The sequence below is a fragment of the Myxine glutinosa genome, chromosome 12 (genome assembly GCF_964187855.1).
Source record: "Myxine glutinosa chromosome 12, kmMyxGlut1.1, whole genome shotgun sequence".
Taxonomy (NCBI): Eukaryota; Metazoa; Chordata; class Myxini; order Myxiniformes; family Myxinidae; genus Myxine; species Myxine glutinosa.
Genome location: NC_136272.1, coordinates 53,188,681 through 53,211,779, shown reverse-complemented (window position 1 = coordinate 53,211,779; position 23,099 = coordinate 53,188,681). Strand labels below are relative to the sequence as shown.

At 46.2% G+C, this 23,099-nt stretch overlaps 1 protein-coding gene across 4 annotated transcripts in view; it reads left to right on the top strand.

Annotated features, from left to right (window-relative positions):
* Positions 1 to 23,099, top strand: part of LOC137418586 (uncharacterized) — a 156,580-nt gene that overhangs the window by 125,900 nt on the left and 7,581 nt on the right. For all 4 annotated transcript variants that reach the window (XR_013621101.1, XR_013621104.1, XR_013621102.1 and 1 more), the window contains 2 exons: positions 16,630 to 16,741; positions 22,696 to 22,765. The gene's annotated coding sequence lies outside the window, so the exon portion shown is untranslated. The remainder of the gene's footprint in view (positions 1 to 16,629; positions 16,742 to 22,695; positions 22,766 to 23,099) is intronic.

The following is a 23,099-nucleotide window of genomic DNA, read 5'->3' as shown; positions in this document are numbered from 1 at the left end:
TGATCGTTGGCTACTACAACTTGGCAACGGACAGCTACCCTACAACAATGAGGCATGCATTGAAATACCAGAGGAAATGTGCATGCAAATTGACAGCACCTCACGTGAAACAATCAAGTAGATCCATGAGTGAAGTCATTGACTGGGTCTTTCCTGACTTTCACCGACACCACACAGATCATAAGTGGATGGCAGATCGTGCAATATTAGCACCAAATAACACATTGGTGGATACCATCAACGAGGTCATGTCAGATACATTTCCTGGAACACCAACACTTTGTCAAAGTGCAGACAAGACGGTAAATGATGATGATGATGACGATGCCACACGTTTGCCAACTGAATATCTCAATTCCCTTAACATTGCCGGAATGCCACCTCATCAACTCTCACTCAAGGATGGCATGCCGTTAATCTTGCTCCGCAACCTCAACGCGAAGCCAGGACTCTGCAATTAAATGGGACACGGTTAATCGTGAAAGAAGTTATCTGTGGCCGCCTCCTAAAGGCTATTATTGCTAATGGTGACAATGCAGGTCGCAGTGTGTTTATCCCTCGCATCACTCTTCAACCTACAGATGGGATTTTCCCATTCCATTGGCAACGACGTCAGTTCCCAGTGAGAATTGCCTTTGCCATGACCATAAACAAGAGTCAGGGGCAGAGTTTGTCTAGGGTGTGCTTGTGGCTAGAACAACCGGTCTTCACATATGGTCAACTGTATGTAGGATCATGACGCGTTGGCCACCCTGACAATATTCGTTTCGCTATCAAGCAGTTGCCTCACCTTCCAAGAACTGCGACATGTTGTTGTATTGTTTACAGTGAAGTGTTATCACTATCCTGAACTTAAATTGCTTATAAAGATGTAACATCACTGATATTACAAATAAATTTGAGCAGAAGAAATGTTTGCATTATCATTGGCTTAAATCATGACGACACAACAACTCATATAGTCATTATCCTAAGTTCAAACAAACTTGTGCCTCTGCAGCGATGTATAGTGAGGCAAGCACAGCATCCCGATCCACGCTATTCGATTTATGTCAACATATTTTATCTATCTTTTATATATATATATATATATATATATATATATATATATATATATATATATATATATATATTGTTGTGGATATGAGAATGTTTTTTTTTATTTATTGTTGTGGTAAATGTTATGTTGTTGTAAAAGGTTGTTGTAAAATATCACCCCTCCTCCCTCCGTTTGTGGTTGTATAAAGGTCAAAGGGCGTTCCCGTAGTTAGTCCATAAAACATACATGCAGGACACGATATATCTTTTTTGACAGTTATATCCTTATTATGTGTATTAGTGTAAGGCTGTGTCTTCCATTAATTGAAATACTCCATTGCACCAGTGAAAGAGAATAGATCCCCTTTCCTTCCCATCCCCAAAAGCTCCCTTTCCTTCCCATCCCCAAAACCTCCATTTCCATATTACATCCCCTCTCGTCACTGCTGAGCCCTCGATTCCCAATCACCTCCCCTCCAATAACCGCCATTGACCATGTGCTTTGAGTCGGAGAAGAAAGGCGTGTCTCCACCTCGTCAGAGGGGAGGAGGGGCGCGCCCGCCCGTCGTCATCCAGGGCGGAGCCCGAGGGTCGCGCGACCAACCAGGGCCGAGGTGAGCACCCCGATGGGCGTGTCCAAAACGCCGGCGGCGTAATCGCTGGAGGCGCTATAAAAGGCGCAAACGGAAGTGGTCACAGTGAGTTGGTCGGAGATGCACTTTGAGTTGGTCACAAGGAGTTGGTCTGAGTCGGTTGCCAGAGGAGGGTCAGTGGTTGCGTTGGTTGCGGTGGTAAGGAGTCGGTGGTCAGTTGGTTGCGGTGAGGAGTCGGTGGTGAGGAGTGAGAGAAACAAGAAAGAGTTGAGGGTTTGGACCAGACGAGTGGGACAAGGCCTGGCAAAGCACGCGACGTAAACAGCAGCCAAAACAGCAGCGTGGGGCCTGGCCTGAACGGCGGCTGCTAAACGCGCCGGTTGTGCTGCGGGACCCCCTTGGACCTCCCTCTCCCTCCAGCCATCCACATCCTGCCATTACTGCAATTCCCCGCTTGAGTCAGTGTCTTTTGTTTGTTCTGTCCTGGGTTAATTAAGCTGTATAAGTTAATAATTGCACTGTGTCTCTAATCCTTCTGTATATTATTTTATTATCTTTCCTTCTCCTTGGTTACTTTGAGCATGTAAATAGTAGGAATAAATTTAGTGGTATTTCCAACCTTTTTGTCTTCTGCTTCTTCTTCTTCACATCCGTGTCGCCTTTGTCTTTTCCCTATTGACTAGCTGTGGTGCCATCCGGCCAAAGTCCTGGGTGAATCGGGTGAGTCAGGGATCCTGTTAGGTCGCGGCAATACCAAACTGCTCGGTAACTAACATCTTAAACCGCGATCAGTAACAATATATATATATATATATATATATATATATATATATATATATATATATATATATATATATATATATATATATATATATACATACATACAGGGGGCTGCAAAAGTAGGTATACAGTTATGAAGAAAAAAAACGTGCGCACAAAACGTATTTTATTGATTATACAAGCATATCAATAATAACATATCAATAATAAACATATCAATAATAAACATATTAATCCCTCAAATGTCCCTCAAAACTATTTCCCTCAAAATCCCTCAAAACTATTATAATACTGGTAATACTGGTATAATCCTTACTGTATACCTACTTTTGCAGCCCCCTGTATATATATATATATATATATATATATATATATATATATATATATATATATATATATATATATATATATATATATATATATATACACACACAGCATATCTATAAATATATCTGTGCAGTGTCTTGTCACTTGTCTTGTCTTGTCACTGAATTACTACCTCAAACTTTTGTAAAATCGTACGAAACTTCGGGTATGAACCTATCTCTCCTGTGTGTGTCTTCAAGGGTCTTTGTTTTGAAATTTTTTGAAAAAACAACTTTTGTTGAAAAACAAAAATTGAAAAAGATGTATTTTTTCAACTTAAGTATTCAACTTCAATTGTTTATGAAATGTAATATCACGTATATGACAAAAACATTTATGCAAAATAATTGTTTGTTATGATTGGTGTCCACCATGACAAAACAGCAACTCAGGCACACTTGGTCATCGATTTATATATCTACATATCTGGGCAGTATCTGTGTTGTCACTGAACTACTCCCTGAAACTTTTGTTTCCGTGGTTGTGAAGTGTTTTTAATAACGTGGTGGTGGTTTTGAATCATGTGGTGGTGAGGTGTTTTGAATTACGTGGTGGTGAGGTGTTTTGAATTATGTGGTGGTGAGGTGTTTTGAATTACGTGGTGGTGACTGGTGAGGTGTTTTTAATTACTTGGTGGTGAGGTGTTTTGAATTAAGTGGTGGTGACTGGTGAGGTGTTTTTAATTACTTGGTGGTGAGGTGTGTTTAATTACGTGGTGGTGAGGTGTTTTGAATTAGTTGGTGGTGAGGTGTTTTAAATTAGGTGGTGGTGGTGAGGTGTTTTGAATGACTTGGTATTGAGGTGTTTTTAATTATGTGGTGGTGAGGTCTTTTGAATTACGTGGTCGTGAGAGGTTTTGAATTACGTGGTGGTGAGGTGTTTTGAATTAGTTGGTGGTGAGGTGTTTTAAATTAGGTGGTGGTGAGGTGTTTTGAATGACTTGGTATTGAGGTGTTTTTAATTATGTGGTGGTGAGGTCTTTTGAATTACGTGGTCGTGAGGGGTTTTGAATTACGTGGTGGTGAGGTGTTTTGAATTAGTTGGTGGTGAGGTGTTTTGAATTAGTTGGTGGTGAGGTGTTTTAAATTAGGTGGTGGTGAGGTGTTTTGAATGACTTGGTATTGAGGTGTTTTTAATTATGTGATGGTGAGGTCTTCTAAATTACGTGGTCGTGAGGGGTTTTGAATAACGTGGTGGTGAGGTGTTTTGAATTAGGTGGGGGTGAGGTGTTTTGAATTAGGTGGGGGTGAGGTGTTTTGAATTAGGTGGGGGTGAGGTGTTTTGAATTAGGTGGGGGTGAGATGTTTTAAATTACGTGGGGGTGAGGTGTTTTGAATTACGTGGTGATGAGGTGTTTTGAATTACATGTGGATGAGGTGTTTTTAATGATGTGGTGGTGAGGTGTTTTGAATTACGTGGTCGTGAGGGGTTTTGAATTACGTGATGTGTTTTGAATTACATGTGGATGAGGTGTTTTTAATTATGTGGTGGTGAGGTGTTTTGAATTACGTGGTCGTGAGGGCTTTTGAATTACGTGGTGGTGAGGTGTTTTGAATGACGTGGGGGTGAGGTGTTTTGAATTACATGGTGGTGAGGTGTTTTGAATGATGTGGTGGTGAGGTTTTTTGAATTACGTGGTGGTGACGTGTTTTAAATTACTTGGTGATGAGGTGTTTAAATTAGGTGGGAGTGAGGTGTTTCAAATTATGTGGTGGTGAGGTGTTTTAAATTATGTGGTGGTGAGGTGTTTTAAATGACGTGGTGGTGAGGTGTAATCGTCCCAAACTTCCAGTCTGCAACTACCCCTCCCCGATGTATGTGCTGAGGGGTTCTTTCTTGAAAAAAAACATTCAACCGAAATTGCCTATAAAAATGTAATATCACAAACACAACAAATACATTTGTGCAAAATAATTGTTTGTATTATGATTGGTGTAAATCATGACAACACAGCAACTCAGGTGCAGTCATTATCCTCAGCTAAAATAAGAGCCTGTTCCTCAGTAACGACACTCGGCGAGCCGAGCCAAGCTAGTATATATATACTAGTGGGGTCACCCGTGGGAATCCCACGGGCATGGACGTGTGTGACATTTCGACATATTGAGTTGGATGCTGCACCTGTTTCACAATAACACACACACACACACACACACACACACACACACCTCGTTTTTTCATTTCTGTATCTCACAATTCGGTCTCTCTCTTATTCACACACACACACACACACACACACACACACACACACACACACACACACACACACACACACACACACACACACACACACACGTACACCGACACACATATACACATACACATACACACACATATATATACACACATACACATACACACACACACACACATGCACGCACACGTACACACACATGTACACCGACACATGCATATACACATACACACATATACACATACACATATGGATACACACACATACACATATACACACACAGACACATACACACACACAGACACACACACACACATGCATACACATACACACACACATGCATACACATATACATACATACACACACACGTACACACACATGTACACCCACACACATATATATATATATATATATATATATATATATATATATATATATATATACACACATACAGACACACACATATATACACATAGACACATATATACACACACATACACATGTGTACACACACATGTACACCGACACACATGCACACACATACACATATACACATACACACATGTACACCCCCACACACACATACACACACACACACACACACACACACACACACACACACACACACACACACGCGCGCACACGCACACACACACACGTCCCACATGTATATATCCCACATCCCACATGTATATACATGTTTAAAGTGTACGTGCCCTTCCCCCTTCCCCCGGCCGGCAACGCTGAGTACTTCTGCTAGTAACTAATGAAATAAAAACGAAGAAATATCTCTGGGTAATTTCCTGAAACTCGGTGAAATTCGCTGAAATTCGCTGAAATTCGCTCGGTGTATGAATTGCTTCGAACGAAATATCTCTTAGCAATTTCCCGTCTGTGTTTCATGTCCATGCACACGTGAAATGGAGTTTGTTTTTGCACACGTGAAATGAACATGTGAACCTTTACTTCCGGATAATAATGTTGAATGAAATAAAAACGAAGAAATATAGTGGGGTCACCCGTGGGACATTTCGACATATTGAGTTAGATGCTGCACATTCAAAATGGTTACTGGCAATTCATCAGATCCAGAAATGGTGCAATGAACACAATTTATTTCTTTCACATAATATGTGGCCCCTCACTCCTCTCCACCTGACACTCTCCTCTCTCCACCTGACACTCTCCTCTCTCCACCTGACACTCTCCTCTCTCCACCTGACACTCTCCTCTCTCCACCTAGCACTCCTCTCCTCTCCAATCCCTCACATTCCTCTCCTCTCCAATCCCTCACCTCTCCAATCCCTCACACACCTCTCCTCTCCAAACCCTCACTCTCCTCTCCAATCGCTCCTCACTCGCCTCTCCAATCGCTCCTCACTCGCCTCTCCAATCGCTCCTCACTCGCCTCTCCAATCGCTCCTCACTCGCCTCTCCAATCGCTCCTCACTCGCCTCTCCCATCGCTCCTCACTCGCCTCTCCCATCGCTCCTCACTCGCCTCTCCAATCGGCTTTCCCCGTCTCGTTTCTCTCGTTTTTCTCCCGTCTCGTTCTTTTTCTTGCTCCAAATCGGCCCGTCTCGCCCGTCGGCCCGTCTCGCCCGTCGGAATCGGAAATCGGGCCGTCTTGCTTTCTTGCTTGCGCGTAAATAAATTGTGTTCATTACACCATTTCTGGATCTGATGACTTGCCAGTAACCATTTTGTAAAAATGAATGTGCAGCATCTAACTCAATATGTCGAAATGTCACACACATCCATGCCCGTGGGATTCCCACGGGTGACCCCGCAAGTTTGCATTGACGTTCGTCGACGCACTCGTTCGCCCGTCTCATTCGCTTTCTTGCTACATCCTGTTCAAGTGTGCATTCTTCATCGATCGTCTCATTCATTTTGGAAATAGAAGTTTCCACGCAGCGCATGAATTGTCACTATCCTCAAGAGGAAGTGTCTCGTAATCATCAAATGATAAATGGCAAGTAAATTATATTGTGGAAAATTAAAGATTTCAAATAAACCTATTTAAAGTGTATGCGCACATAACTAATAAAAAAAACGAAGAAATATCTCTCGGTAATTTCCTGAAACATATTTTACTTCCGGCTAATGTTGAATGAAATAAAAACGAAGAAATATATGTCGGCATCATTGTTGACGTTTTTGTGACGACTGTCATCAAACGAAAAAGTAATATATCTTATAGTGTAGCAGCATAGCAAACCTGTTGTGCATTTTGTGATACAAGCACCAAATTTGGTACACTAGTAGACTATCATATTGTTGCAGATATGGGACTTGGCCTCAATATCCGCTTGTAAATACTCCCCTATTTCCCCAATACTCCCCAACTATCCCCAATCCCCCATTCCCTAGTCCCATTGCCTGTAAATAACACTCTGTAGAACCGACCTTCCCCTTTTTCCCCCATTAAATGTCGTGCCCAGGTTCACCGCATCTCACGTAGACAACTATAGGACATCTTGCTAGTTATTCTTAGTCTATGTCAGTTAAGGACTCGTTTCCATTAATTCTGACTCTTCGTTGCACGAAATTGTGATCGTATGGCACCAGTAGTGAGTTTAGGACCTCCCCTTACCTCCTCCCATCTTCCCCATGAAACAACAACAACAACTACAACAACTACAACAACAACTACAACAACAACAACTACAACTACAACTACAACAACAGTGGAGATGGGGGCGGCGCGGCGCGGGGGAGTGTGCGTCCTCACACCGGCTCGGTTAGCCGCCATGACCATGCGCTCCGACGGGGTTACCACGAAGGGGCTCCCTGTCAGCCCCTCGTCAAGGGCGGAGCCGGTAACCCCCCCGCACGCACCCAATGAGAAGCAACGGGCCGATTCCATCTGGGGCGGAGCTAACGAGCTGAGGGCGTGTCACTCCCCGCCGGATATACGCAGCCACTTACCGGACGTGACGTGAGATGCGCCCCCGACTGAAGAAGACAAGTCACGACCTTCGAGCGCTGAGTGAGGCCTCCCGCATCTCTGGACCGGAGCGGGTCGATTCTGTCCTTGAGCCAAGAGTGCACCTTGAGCCATCGACTACCCGCTTTCCTTGCCATCAATCCCCGTGTGAGTCAGTTTTGTCCCGTTTATCTGTCGTCTGTCGGGGCTAATATAAGAGTGTGTCTAAGTGCCTGTCTTTCTATGCTGTCCCTCTCATTCCTGTAATCTGACCTTCCGCAATATTATAACCTCTTCCGGAGGTCTTGAGAACTGAACCCTTGGTGTCGTGTCATTTTAATCCCAGCCGTTGTGTCCTTTTCCATCATTGATTTAGCATAGCGCGACTTAGTCAACGTTCGAGTATAATCGGGTAAACGTGCAGGCGCGGTCATACCAAACCGCTCGGTAGACCAACATCCACAACCGCGTCTGTAACAATTGGTGTCAGGAGTGTCGGATTCGAACCTGGGACTAAATTTATTAGGCCCAAATTTTGGAACACCAATTGTACCACTAGGGTAACAATTGGTGTTGGGAGGTAGAATTCGATCCGGAGCGCGTTTCCCGCGCTCGAAATTATAACGACGAAATTTGATTTGTTTTACGGAAATAAAAACCCGAATTTTGAAAGTCGCGCTATGGCGGATCAAGACAGCTGGGGTCCGGTAGGGGAGAGTGAGGCAGGGTCGGTCCAGGACCAAATTGAGGGACGCGAGGAGTGCGAAGCAGCGAGGGTAGCAGACGCACAAAATAGCGTCGTTGCGCCCGACGTTGCGGGGGCGCAAAATGGCGCCTCGCTGGTCACCGCGCCCGCGACCGTGGCAGCGCCCCTGGTGGATTCGAACCTTTTCCTCCTGCAAATGAGGGCCCTTATGGAACAAATGGGTGAGCAATTGGGAGACCAAATTAGAGGTTTGAAAAGCAGTATGGGACAAATGGGGAACCGGATGGAGGCTCAGAATGAGCAATTGGGGGTAATGGGGAACCGGATGGATGCTCAGGGTGAGCGATTGGAGGGCAAAATAGGGGTAATGAGGGACGAAGCGAGGGGTACCGGAGAGGGGTTAGACAATAATTTTAAGGAGTTAGACAAGAAATTTGGGAAGTTAGACAATAATTTTGAGGGGTTAGACAACGGGATAAAAGAGGTGAGAAATGGGTTAATAGGGTTAGAAAACAGTATGGAAGGCAAATTGAGGGACATGAGGGACCAAGCGGAAAGGGAAGTTAAACAAATGGAGCAGCAGATAGAGGGGGTCAGAATGGGGGTAGAAACTAAACTGGATGCTCACAGGGAGGAAATGGAGCAGATGAGGGTGGCATCTGGGCAGGAGATGCAAGTGATGGGAGAGGAGATCAGAAGAGGAGTGAGTGAGGAGGTCGGAGGAGTGCGCGAGGAGGTGAGGCACTGTAAGGAGCACATGGAGAAGGAGGTGAGAAAGGGGACTGTAAAGTTACAAGGGGGCATAGAGGACCTGACGCAGGAGGTGGAACAGCTGACGGAGGGACAAAAAGGACTAACGGAGCAGGTTCAAAGGAACACTGCGGTATTAGGAGGTTTAAAAGCGACACAAAACGACATAAAAAACGACTTAATAGCGACAAAGAGGGAATGTCAGATGGTACGTGAGGGACTGACAGCGAGGTTGGACGAGGTGGTAGAGGTAATGGAGACGAAGGACCGGCAGGTGAGGACGCACCTGGAAACGGTCAAGGTAGCCTTAGAGGACGAGCTTGAGGAGACGTACCGGGGATTAAAAGAGGTGAAGCAGAAATTAGAAGAAGTGGAAGAAGGGGTGAGCGAAATTAAGAAGCGACGGAGAGAGGATAAGAAGGAGATAAAAGAGGAGATAAAAGAATTGGTCCAAAGTCTGTGTTTGGATCGTGATGATGTGCTCATTAACCGGATGAGGGATTCGCAGGTGATGGAGGAGAAGCGAAAAGGAAGAGGACCCGGTGTAAGTGGTGACCAATATGGTCGTGCGTATGATGCGCCAGGGGATTTAAGAAGCTTGGGGGTCGAGATAGACCCGGGTGTTCGTGAGAGGCCGTTGGTGAAGTGTGCGACAGGTCTGGTGTGCGAAAAAGGAGGTGTGCGAGAAAGTCCGACTCTGGGGTGTGTGAGGAAAAAGTGCGTGCCAAGGAGTGAGTGTGCTGGCGAGAATGAGTCGGTCGTAGCGCGTGTGCGAGGGAGCACATGGAAGCGCGGTGTGGTGAGTGTTACAGAGGGTGTAACGGGAGAGTGTGCGCGAGAAAGGTGTGTGACGGACAGGTGCATGAGGAAAGAGTGCGCTGTCAAGAGTAAGGGTGAGTGCGCTGTCAAGAATGGAGGTGAGAGTAGTGAGAGTGACAAGGAGAGTGAGTTGGTTGTGACAGGTGAGCGAGGATGTACACCTGGGATGGAAGGATGCACATCTGGAATGGTAGAGCGTGAGTGGGAATGCACGCTGGAATTGGTAGTGAGGCACGTGGTTGGGTGTGCGAATGAGAGCACACCTGTGATTGTCACAGAGGAGGGGGCGCGAAGAGGTGTGTTGGTGAGGTGTGCGACCAACGAATGTGTGCCAAAGTGTTCGGTGGTCAGGTGTGTGACCAAGGCTGTGAGTGGAATGGGTGTACCGAGGTGTGTAAGGAAAGGTACGAGGAGCATGGAAACGGCTGGATGTGTGAGCAAGGAACGGGCCGCGGGGTGTAAGCGTCCAGGTGAAGCATCGACGTTAGACGGGGTAGAGTTTAGGTCGACTTTTAGCCGAATCGGGCCCTCGGTGCGTGCTGGGCCTCGCTTTGAACGGCCGCGTCCGTGCTCCACTAGGCGGAGCGGGCAGCCCGATAGAAAGGGTCGTCATGGCGACCACTTTTTGTTGAGGCATTCCGGCAGGTCGAGATCGGGACATTGGATGGCTCCACGCCGAGATGGTGCGTGGGATCTCGGCCCGGGTAAGCCCCCGTCCCTGCCCCGAATGCCGGACGCATCCAGCCGCTGGCGCAGAACAACCCGCATTCATGGCTTGGCTTTACGAAGCCGGGCTTTGGACAGGAATTGGCGCATCGAGAGGCATTAGTGAGTAGACTGGGTGATGAGGTTAGTGTTTTGGACCCAAAATTAGAGAAAAACAAAATTTGATGATTGGCAAGGGATTGGCAGTAGTGATTGGCAGATGATGGGTAGTGATTGGCAAATTTTTAATTTGTTGAAATTTGATGTGCGAAATTGGTAGTGAGCGATGGGCCCGGTGGGTAAGGCTGGCATCCCTGCCACCCTTCCCATAGGTGGGGGCAAATGCGCAATAGCTTATGGGGTTGATGGCAGTGAAAACTAGCCCGGGTGGGTTAGGTTATATTGTAGGGATCTAGCGAAGATGACATTAGGTGACGTTAAGTTTAGTTAGTGACTGATACCTGTAGTGGGGACGCAGGTAGATTAGTGTGGATGATAATGACGTGGGAGCGCAATAGTTTAAAGGGACGACTGGGAAGCGCAAGTTTCAGAGGGGAGTAGTTAGGTGAGATGATGCTGTGTGAGAATTGAACAGGTGTGATTGCACAGGTGTGCAACTGGACAGGTGTGTGGAGCAGTGTGTGAGTAGTGAGTGTTGTGGATCAGCGCGAATGCGCTTGGGGAGAGAAGGGTGCAGGTGGCACCAGGTGTGAGAGCACAGGTGTGCAAGTAAAGGTGTGTGGAGAGAGTTGGAGTAATTGGTACGGAGTGGTGTGCATGGTGCGAAGGTGTGGATGGGGGAAGAGTGGACCCCTTTCACGAGTACCCGGGGCGGGTAGTGTAAGTGTTAGGTAGAGGGTATAGGTAAATTGTGGTTGGATATTGGCATCTGTGGTGCGGGTGACAGAATGGTATTTGGATGGGTGCATTAGTGTTGTGGAAATGGCTGGGCGTGTAGCCTGTTAGTGTGTGTAGTTGGTTGGGCACTCCACCACTGTGAGGATGTCGGCCAGGTGAGGCCGCAGGTGGGCTCTGGGAGCCGATAGTTGTGAGTGGGTGCCTGAGGATCCCGGGTGTGGATCGGGCAGCCCAGTGCCAGAGAGGGCACCGAGTGGGGAGAGCGCCAGAGGGCCTTCCCCAGGTAGTTAGGTTAGGGTAAGGAGCAGGTAAGCTCGGAGGCAACTGCAGTGGTGGAGGTGTGCAGGTGGGTAGACCCACTGGGAGAGGTACACGCCACAGCCCAGAAATTGTGCGAGGGCACCGGGAGATGAATCGGGGGAGTGAGACCCCAAATTGAAAAGCACCACAGTTTGGCCAATGGGAATTGGTTTTTAGAACCCATAGTGTAAGAGGGCCAATGGTTTGGCCGGAGAAAGACCCCGGGTAGTGTAAAGTTGTTAAAGTCATTTAGGAAATAGTTAGGATTGATGAACCTGTCGCACCATACGCAGCCACTTACCTGTGGTGATGATGATGACTCCACACCTGTGTTTTCTTTGTTCTGTGTGCAGGAAATGAGAATTGCTGTGTGGATTGGTGAGACGCATCACGACGTGGATGAGACATTGGGGTGATTCCATCTCTCCCTCCCTAGGAGGGACTGATGATGAATTGGTAATGGCAAATTTTGATGAGTTGAAAATGGCAAATTTGATTGGTTAAGAGGGAGAGAAGACGAATTTGGTATATGGGAGGAACGGGGAAGACAGTAGGGACGTTTGTTGATTTGTAAAGTAGATGTTTATGGGTAGTGTTGTGTTTTGTGGATACAGTAAGGGGTAAGGGAGGGGCCATGTAGGTTACCTGGTGGGGGGGGGGGGCGTACGGTAGGAACGTACCTGTCTCACCTGGTTCCCATGTGCCCCCAGTGTGCATTACCTTACATTGCGTGCACTTTTGCGCCCTTACCACCTTACTCACTTGTCTGCTTCTTTTGTCTCCCACCTCTGAGGATCTGGCTTTGGGGTAGAGAGAGAGGAGAGAGAGGTGCTGGCTACGCAGTTGTGGGCCTGCACTTTCGCTGCTTGCTGCCTGGATCGATACACCATATGGACCGCAATGTTGGTGGCCACCCACAATGGACCGCAGTTCTTTTGCGGCCAAGCACCACCCGTGGATGGACCTATGGGTCAACGTGGCACCTATGCCATACAAGGTGAACCACTTATAGTTGGCCCCCTGACGGCCACAATACAGAAATGGACGCGGTTGGCGCCTTTCTTTATTTTTTTGAAAGAGGCAAGAACACCAAGTGCACCACACGAAGGCAAGACCAGCGGCAGAACATCGGCCGGCTGCGACACCACCGGTGATTTATAAACACTTTATTGGTGCACCGGATGGTGCTGACTGTGTTATGGGGTGGTGCTTTTGATGCTTGGAAGGGGTGCTCTGCACATTATTAAAGGCCATAAGGCCACAGAGCACTCGTGGGTTGGTGTATCGATGCTGGCATGCGTGCTCTCTCTATGCATAACATCTGCATGTGTTCCTCCAAAAACAGGTCCTGGATCGTAGTGTAAATATCAGCGTAGTCTTGTGTAAATAATGCTCCCTACCGGCTGTATGTTTAGTTTGCGAATTCTTTCCGGATTCGGTTATCCTGTGGGTGTGTTTCTGTGAGGAGAAGGGTGCAACGTCGCAGGGGGACATATTTACTCATTTGTGAATATCTGTAAAACTGTCGCACTCAGGGTAGAGTTAATAGTAGAGGGAACTACATCTGAGTGCCACACTAAAATAGGTAAAAATTTATCGGGTCGGGACGCCCCGAGGGTAGAGAAGGGTGCAATGTTGCGGATATGGGACTTGGCCTCAATATCCGCTTGTAAATACTCCCCTATTTCCCCAATACTCCCCAACTATCCCCAATCCCCCATTCCCTAGTCCCATTGCCTGTAAATAACACTCTGTAGAACCGACCTTCCCCTTTTTCCCCCATTAAATGTCGTGCCCAGGTTCACCGCATCTCACGTAGACAACTATGGGACATCTTGCTAGTTATTCTTAGTCTATGTCAGTTAAGGACTCGTTTCCATTAATTCTGACTCTTCGTTGCACCAGAATGTGATCGTATGGCACCAGTAGTGAGTTTAGGACCTCCCCTTACCTCCTCCCATCTTCCCCATGAAACAACAACAACAACTACAACAACTACAACAACAACAACAACAACAACTACAACAACAACAACAACAACTACAACAACAACTACAACTACAACAACAGAGGAGATGGGGGCGGCGCGGCGCGGGGGAGTGTGCGTCCTCACACCGGCTCGGTTAGCCGCCATGACCATGCGCTCCGACGGGGTTACCACGAAGGGGCTCCCTGTCAGCCCCTCGTCAAGGGCAGAGCCGGTAACCCCCCCGCACGCACCCAATGAGAAGCAACGGGCCGATTCCATCTGGGGCGGAGCTAACGAGCCGAGGGCGTGTCACTCCCCGCCGGATATACGCAGCCACTTACCGGACGTGACGTGAGATGCGCCCCCGACTGAAGAAGACAAGTCACGACCTTCGAGCGCTGAGTGAGGCCTCCCGCATCTCTGGACCGGAGCGGGTCGATTCTGTCCTTGAGCCAAGAGTGCACCTTGAGCCATCGACTACCCGCTTTCCTTGCCATCAATCCCCGTGTGAGTCAGTTTTGTCCCGTTTATCTGTCGTCTGTCGGGGCTAATATAAGAGTGTGTCTAAGTGCCTGTCTTTCTATGCTGTCCCTCTCATTCCTGTAATCTGACCTTCCGCAATATTATAACCTCCTCCGGAGGTCTTGAGAACTGAACCCTTGGTGTCGTGTCATTTTAATCCCAGCCGTTGTGTCCTTTTCCATCATTGATTTAGCATAGCGCGACTTAGTCAACGTTCGAGTATAATCGGGTAAACGTGCAGGCGCGGTCATACCAAACCGCTCGGTAGACCAACATCCACAACCGCGTCTGTAACAATATTATGAAAAGATCTGGATATTGGGCCATCTCAGATTCAGAGATTTGATTTTTGCAAGATTTCGATTCGATTGGGATCGAAGAGAACACCTTCTTCGTCTTCTGTACAGTGAAGTTGCCAGCCCTGAATTCTCTGGCTACATCTGGGTGCTTCATTGGGAGTGCAACCGTGTCCCTCAGGTGAACAGGGACACACCTGGCATAGTGTGTGTGGTCTAAGGCATGGAACCATGGGACCAGTTCCGTCAGGGCATCAAGGTACGTCGTGAATGAAGCCTGCCGCAGAGAACGCACGTAGACCAGTACCAACATCTCTAGTTCCAGCACAGTTGCCCAGTACTGAAAGTTGGGAATGTCTTCTCCTCTCTGGTGACACCAGTCTTCGAACTCAGGCAGGTCTTCTGCATCATCAGCATATGTCATACAGTGGCGTTCATACGCACGGTGTTGCAGGATGTGCAGTGCCGCTGCAGTGATTTGATGAGCTCTTCTTGTGCGGGTGACGTGGGCAGCTCGTAGGAAGGAGTCGGCCGTCCCTGGCGTTGCAATCTCAGCTTGCAAAATCTGCAAATCTTGCAAAAATCAAATCTCTGAATCTGAGATGGCCCAATATCCAGATCTTTTCATAATATGATAGTCTACTAGTGTGCCAAATTTGGTGCTTGTATCACAAAATGCACAATTCTTTTGAATATTTGGGCTAAGCCGCCCCACTAAAACGATATCTATAGGTGTGCAAAGTGTCAAGTTAATCCATCCTTCGATGCCTGAGCCTTAGGCGAACAAACTTTTCAAGTCCTTGCATTATAGTATGATTTTCCTTGGTGGCCATATTGGATTTTGGACGTCATCTCGAAAATAAGTGACATATGAAATGTACCTTTCCCTGAATCAGTTTCACTGACCTCAAAAACCCCTGATTTGATACCTCATTTGTCTATCTGTGACTTCTACAGCCAGAGATATATGATATTTCAGTTTTGCTGGTGGCATTTTGAATTTTGGCCAACATCTTGGAAAATCTGAAACGGTCAGGATGGCTCCTCGGCTAAAATCAATTGATAGGTCCAAACGAAGCTCCATACCAAATTTGGGACTTTTGTCCGGCTTGTAACATTACGCCTAAAAATTGTTGCTAAGCCACCTGACTATCACATGCAGTGTTATTTGTAAAAGTTTGGTCCATAAGCACGAAAATAAAAATGGTAGTTTTGTAAAGTCGTTCCCCCAGAAATTATTGCTAAGCTGCCTAACTAGATCAATCACATGGGGGTTAAATGCATGTTCCAAGTGAACTCCAATCGGTGGAGGCGTCGTGGTGCACCGGGCTAAGGCGGGCCACGATGACGTATCAACGATGCGTACTCGAGAGCTGTAAACGGCAAAGGTTCGAATCCTCGACCCTGGGCCCCCGCAGGTGTTGCGCCGCGGAAAATGAGCCTCACGCTAAAGACGTCCGGGCGGACGCCCCGGGCACCCGGGCCTCCACCCTTTTGAATCCAAACCAATTAATCAATAATTAATCACTGAAAAGCGAATTTATGCATTTGAAATCGTCCACCGTTCCTTGTCGTGACGTCACATTCAACGGCCATAAAATGAAATGTTGTTGTTTTTTTGAAGGATATTTAAATAATCTCGTTGACCCTTAAGGACTTATATATATATATATATATATATATATATATATATATATATATATATATATAAAACCCTTCGGTTTATAATTATATATAAAATCGATGGACCATCCACAGGGTAAAGGAAAGAATAAAAGAAAAAAATATGACTTCCCGTTCCAGATCCAGGAAGTTGACCCCAAGAGGAAGAAGAAGAAGAAGAACCACCCTTCGGCTAGTCACTCGTCACTCGTCACGTCAGTCGTCAGTCGTAGTCCTCGGGCACACTGAAACTGTAAGTGTCATGTGCGGCTGTCATACGGGTTGAAGGCACGGACAGTGCACCAAAATCGAGCGTCATTATATATCATAAATTAATAATGCACTATATCCTGCCTCCAAAGGTGCGGGCGACAGTCCCTGACCGAGCTTTGTTGGTTTATTGGTTTATTCCCAAAGATGGATGTTCCATTCACCGTCAGGAGCATTCCCAAAGATGGATGTTCAATTCAAGGTGAGGAGCATTCCCAAAGATGGATGTTCCATTCACGGTGAGGAGCATTCCCAAAATTAGTCACGTGAAAAAGTAAGTACCCGTGTACAAGTAAGTACACGTGAAAAAGCTCCGTCTCCCTGTGCCGCCCCGTCTCCCTGTCCCGCTCCGTCTCCCTGTCCCGCTCCGGCTCCCTGTCCCGCTCCGTCTCCCTGTCCCGCTCAGTCTCCCTGTCCCGCTCAGTCTCCCTGTCCCGCTCAGTCTCTCTGTCCCGCTCAGTCTCCCTGTCCCGCTCAGTCTCCCTGTCCCGCTCAGTCTCCCTGTCCCGCTCAGTCTCCCTGTCCCGCTCAGTCTCCCTGTCTGCGGGCGACAGCTCAGTCTCTCTGTATGGAGTGGGAGGGAGAGAGCAGTGGGATTGGTAGAATATGGAGTGGGAGGGAGAGAGCAGTGGGATTGGTAGAATATGGAGTGGGAGGGAGAGAGCAGTGGGATTGGTCGAGTGAAGTATGGAGTGGAAGGGAGAGAGCAGTGGGATTGGTAGAATATGGAGTGGGAGGGAGAGAGCAGTGGGATTGGTCGAATATGGAGCGGGAGGGAGAGAGCAGTGGGATTGGTCGAATATGGAGCGGGAGGGAGAGAGCAGTGGGATTGGTCGAGTGTGGAGTGGAATGGAGAGAGCAGTGGGATTGGTCGAATATGGAGTGGGAGGGAGAGAGCAGTGGGATTGGTCGAGTGACGTATGGAGTGGAAGGGAGAGAGCAGTGGGATTGATCGAATATGGAGTGGGAGGGAGAGAGCAGTGGGATTGGTCGAGTAAAGTATGGAGTGGAAGGGAGAGAGCAGTGGGATTGGTAGAATATGGAGTGGGAGGGAGAGAGCAGTGGGATTGGTCGAGTGAAGTATGGAGTGGAAGGGAGAGAGCAGTGGGATTGGTCGAATATGGAGTGGGAGGGAGAGAGCAGTGGGATTGGTCGAGTGAAATATGGAGTGGAAGGGAGAGAGCAGTGGGATTGGTAGAATATGGAGTGGGAGGGAGAGAGCAGTTGGATTGGTAGAATATGGAGTGGGAGGGAGAGAGCAGTGGGATTGGTCGAGTGAAGTATGGAGTGGGAGGGAGAGAGCAGTGGGATTGGTAGAATATGGAGTGGGAGGGAGAGAGCAGTGGGATTGGTAGAATATGGAGTGGGAGGGAGAGAGCAGTGGGATTGGTAGAATATGGAGTGGGAGGGAGAGAGCAGTGGGATTGGTAGAATATGGAGTGGGAGGGAGAGAGCAGTGGGATTGGTAGAATATGGAGTGGGAGGGAGAGAGCAGTGGGATTGGTAGAATATGGAGTGGGAGGGAGAGAGCAGTGGGATTGGTCGAGTGAAGTATGGAGTGGAAGGGAGAGAGCAGTGGGATTGGTAGAATATGGAGTGGGAGGGAGAGAGCAGTTGGATTGGTAGAATATGGAGTGGTCTTTTGGTATAATCCTGGGTTAAATGTGCATCCACCTTTTGGTATAATCCTGGGGTAAATGTGCATCCACCTTTTGGTATAATCCTGGGTTAAACGTGCATCCACCTTTTGGTATAATCCTGGGTTAAATGTGCATCCACCTTTTGGTATAATCCTGGGGTAAATGTGCATCCATCTTTTGGTATAATCCTGGGTTAAATGTGCATCCATCTTTTGGTATAATCCTGGGTTAAATGTGTATCCACATTTTGGTATAATCCTGGGTTAAATGTGCACCACCTTTTGGTATAATCCTGGGGTAAATGTGCATCCATCTTTTGGTATAATCCTGGGTTAAATGTGTATCCACATTTTGGTATAATCCTGGGATAAATGTGCATCCACCTATTGGTATAATCCTGGGGTAAATGTGCATCCACCTTTTGGTATAATCCTGGGGTAAATGTGCATCCACCTTTTGGTATAATCCTGGTTTAAATGCGCATCCTCCTTTTGGTATAATCCTGGGTTAAATGTGCATCCACCTTTTGGTATAATCCTGGGTTAAATGTGCATCCACCTTTTGGTATAATCCTGGGGTAAATGTGCATCCATCTTTTGGTATAATCCTGGGTTAAATGTGCATCCACATTTTGGTCCAAACCTGGGTTAAATGTGCATCCACATTTTGGTATAATCCTGGGTTAAATGTGCATCCACCTTTTGGTATAATCCTGGGGTAAATGTGCATCCACCTTTTGGTATAATCCTGGTTTAAATGCGCATCCTCCTTTTGGTATAATCCTGGGTTAAATGCGCATCCTCCTTTTGGTGGAAACCTGGGTTAAATGTGCATCCACCTTATGGTATAATCCTGGGTTAAATGTGCATCCTCCTTTTGGTATAATCCTGGGTTAAATGCGCATCCTCCTTTTGGTGGAAACCTTGGTTAAATGTGCATCCACCTTATTGTATCATCCTGGGTTAAATGTGCATCCATCTTTTGGTATAATCCTGGGATAAATGTTCATCCACCTTTTGGTATAATCCTGGGTTAAATGTGCATCTACCTTTTGGTAAAATCCTGGGTTAAATGTGCATCCACCTTTTGGTATAATCCTGGGTTAAATGTGCATCCACCTTTTGGTATAATCCTGGGTTAAATGTGCATCCACCTTTTGGTATAATCCTGGGTTAAATGTGCATCCACCTTTTGGTATAATCCTGGGGTAAATGTGCATCCATCTTTTGGTATAATCCTGGGTTAAATGTGCATCCACATTTTGGTCCAAACCTGGGTTAAATGTGCATCCACATTTTGGTATAATCCTGGGTTAAATGTGCATCCACCTATTGGTATAATCCTGGGGTAAATGTGCATCCACCTTTTGGTATAATCCTGGGGGTAAATGTGCATCCACATTTTGGTATAATCCTGGGTTAAATGTGCATCCACCTTTTGGTATAATCCTGGGTTAAATGTGCATCCACCTTTTGGTATAATCCTGGGTTAAACGTGCATCCACCTTTTGGTATAATCCTGGGTTAAATGTGCATCCACCTTTTGGTATAATCCTGGGTTAAATGTGCATCCACCTTTTGGTATAATCCTGGGTTAAATGTGCATCCACCTTTTGGTATAATCCTGGGTTAAATGTGCATCCACCTTTTGGTATAATCCTGGGTTAAATGTGCATCCACCTTTTGGTATAATCCTGGGGTAAATGTGCATCCACTTTTTGGTATAATCCTGGGTTAAACGTGCATCCACCTTTTGGTATAATCCTGGGTTAAATGCGCATCCTCCTTTTTGTGGAAACCTGGGTTAAATGTGCATCCACGTTTTGGTATAATCCTGGGTTAAATGTGCATCCACCTTTTGGTATAATCCTGGGTTAAATGTGCATCCACCTTATGGTATAATCCTGGGTTAAATGCGCATCCTCCTTTTGGTGGAAACCTGGGTTAAATGTGCATCCACCTTTTGGTATAATCCTGGGTTAAATGTTCATCCACCTTTTGGTATAATCCTGGGTTAAACGTGCATCCACCTTTTGGTATAATCCTGGGTTAAACGTGCATCCACCTTTTGGTATAATCCTGGGTTAAATGTGCATCCACCTTTTGGTATAATCCTGGGTTAAATGTGCATCCACCTTTTGGTATAATCCTGGGTTAAATGTGCATCCACCTTTTGGTGTAATCCTGGGTTAAATGTGCATCCACCTTTTGGTATAATCCTGGGTTAAATGCGCATCCTCCTTTTGTTGGAAACCTTGGTTAAATGTGCATCCACCTTTTGGTATAATCCTGGGTTAAATGTTCATCCACCTTTTGGTATAATCCTGGGTTAAACGTGCATCCACCTTTTGGTATAATCCTGGGTTAAACGTGCATCCACCTTTGGTATAATCCTGGGTTAAATGTGCATCCACCTTTTGGTATAATCCTGGGTTAAATGTGCATCCACCTTTTGGTATAATCCTGGGTTAAATGTGCATCCACCTTTTGGTGTAATCCTGGGTTAAATGTGCATCCACCTTTTGGTATAATCCTGCGGTAAATGTGCTTCCACCTTTTGGTGGAAACCTGGGTTAAATGTGCATCCATCTTTTGGTATAAGCCTGGGTTAAACGTGCATCCACCTTTTGGTGGAAACCTGGGTTAGACGTGCATCCACATTTTTGTCCAAATCTGGGTTAAATGTGCATCCACCTTTTGGTATAATCCTGGGGGTAAATGTGCATCCACTTTTTGGTATAATCCTGGGTTAAACGTGCATCCACCTTTTGGTATAATCCTGGGTTAAATGCGCATCCTCCTTTTTGTGGAAACCTGGGTTAAATGTGCATCCACGTTTTGGTATAATCCTGGGTTAAATGTGCATCCACCTTTTGGTATAATCCTGGGTTAAATGTGCATCCACCTTATGGTATAATCCTGGGTTAAATGCGCATCCTCCTTTTGGTGGAAACCTGGGTTAAATGTGCATCCACCTTTTGGTATAATCCTGGGTTAAATGTGCATCCACCTTTTGGTATAATCCTGGGTTAAATGTTCATCCACCTTTTGGTATAATCCTGGGTTAAACGTGCATCCACCTTTTGGTATAATCCTGGGTTAAACGTGCATCCACCTTTTGGTATAATCCTGGGTTAAATGTGCATCCACCTTTTGGTATAATCCTGGGTTAAATGTGCATCCACCTTTTGGTATAATCCTGGGTTAAATGTGCATCCACCTTTTGGTGTAATCCTGGGTTAAATGTGCATCCACCTTTTGGTATAATCCTGCGGTAAATGTGCTTCCACCTTTTGGTGGAAACCTGGGTTAAATGTGCATCCATCTTTTGGTATAAGCCTGGGTTAAACGTGCATCCACCTTTTGGTGGAAACCTGGGTTAGACGTGCATCCACATTTTTGTCCAAATCTGGGTTAAATGTGCATCCACCTTTTGGTATAATCCTGGGTTAAATTTGCATCCACCTTTTGGTATAAACCTGGGTTTAAACGTGCATCCACCTTATGGTGGAAACCTGGGTTAAATGTGCATCCACCTTTTGGTATAAACCTGGGTTTAAACGTGCATCCACCTTATGGTGGAAACCTGGGTTAGACGTGCATCTACCTTTTGGTGGAAACCTGGGTTAGACGTGCATCTACCTTTTGGTGGAAACCTGGGTTAAACGTGCATCCACCTTTTGGTATAATCCTGGTTTAAATGTGCATCCACCTTTTGGTATAATCCTGGATTAAACGTGCATCCACCTTTTGGTATAATACTGGTTTAAATGTGCATCCACCTGTTGGTATAATCCTGGGTGAAACGTGCATCCACCTTTTGGTATAATCCTGGGTTAAACGTGCATCCACCTTTTGGTATAAACCTGGGTTAAACGTACATCTACCTTTTGGTGGAAACCTGGGTTAGACGTGCATCCACTTTTTGGTCCAAACTACCCAATGGGAAAAGGCAGGACTGGCAAGCAGGCCACCCAACAGGTCTATGGCAATAATTGCAGATGGAGACACCAAACTTTCACAGGGCTTTGTAGAAAACCAGTTGGTATTTCCACTTGTAAAACAAACTTCCTGTCCTTTGATCCCACCTTGGTCATGCCCTGCCAGCTCATCAATATCTGACTCCTTCCCATTTATGGGTCCACTTAAGGCAGATCCCACACTCCGTAGCCCTATTTATATGGACTACATAATGTAGAAGAAAGAATACTTCAAAACAAATCATTACATTGGAATCGTATAGCACTTTGTCTGCTTAAGAAACCACATTCATTTGTGTTCTTGCATCATGTTTGCAGAAATATCGACAATACTTGGCAGGAATCCTGGCTCCTCCATATGGAGCGATGGAGATGATACCGAACAGGAGTAAGGAGACCCTTTTTAATCTTTCACGTTCAATTCCTACAGCTCTACATGATAATTTGTTGTAATATATTTCGGAACTTATAAAAGACGTTTGTCGTGATGCTTCTCTTCTATGAGCTAATGATTATGTACACTCTAGAATTTTTTTTCTTCAAGTATTCCCACAATACAACAACAACAACATGCATTTTAAGGCCATGTTCCCTGCTAGAGCGGAAGTATTCCCACAAGGCGATGTAATATACACAACATGTCGTCGCACACCACTCCTGTCCTAACACTTCCTTTTTTGAGTTTTTAGCTGCGACGAGCATCTCTATGAGAGGACCGCGTT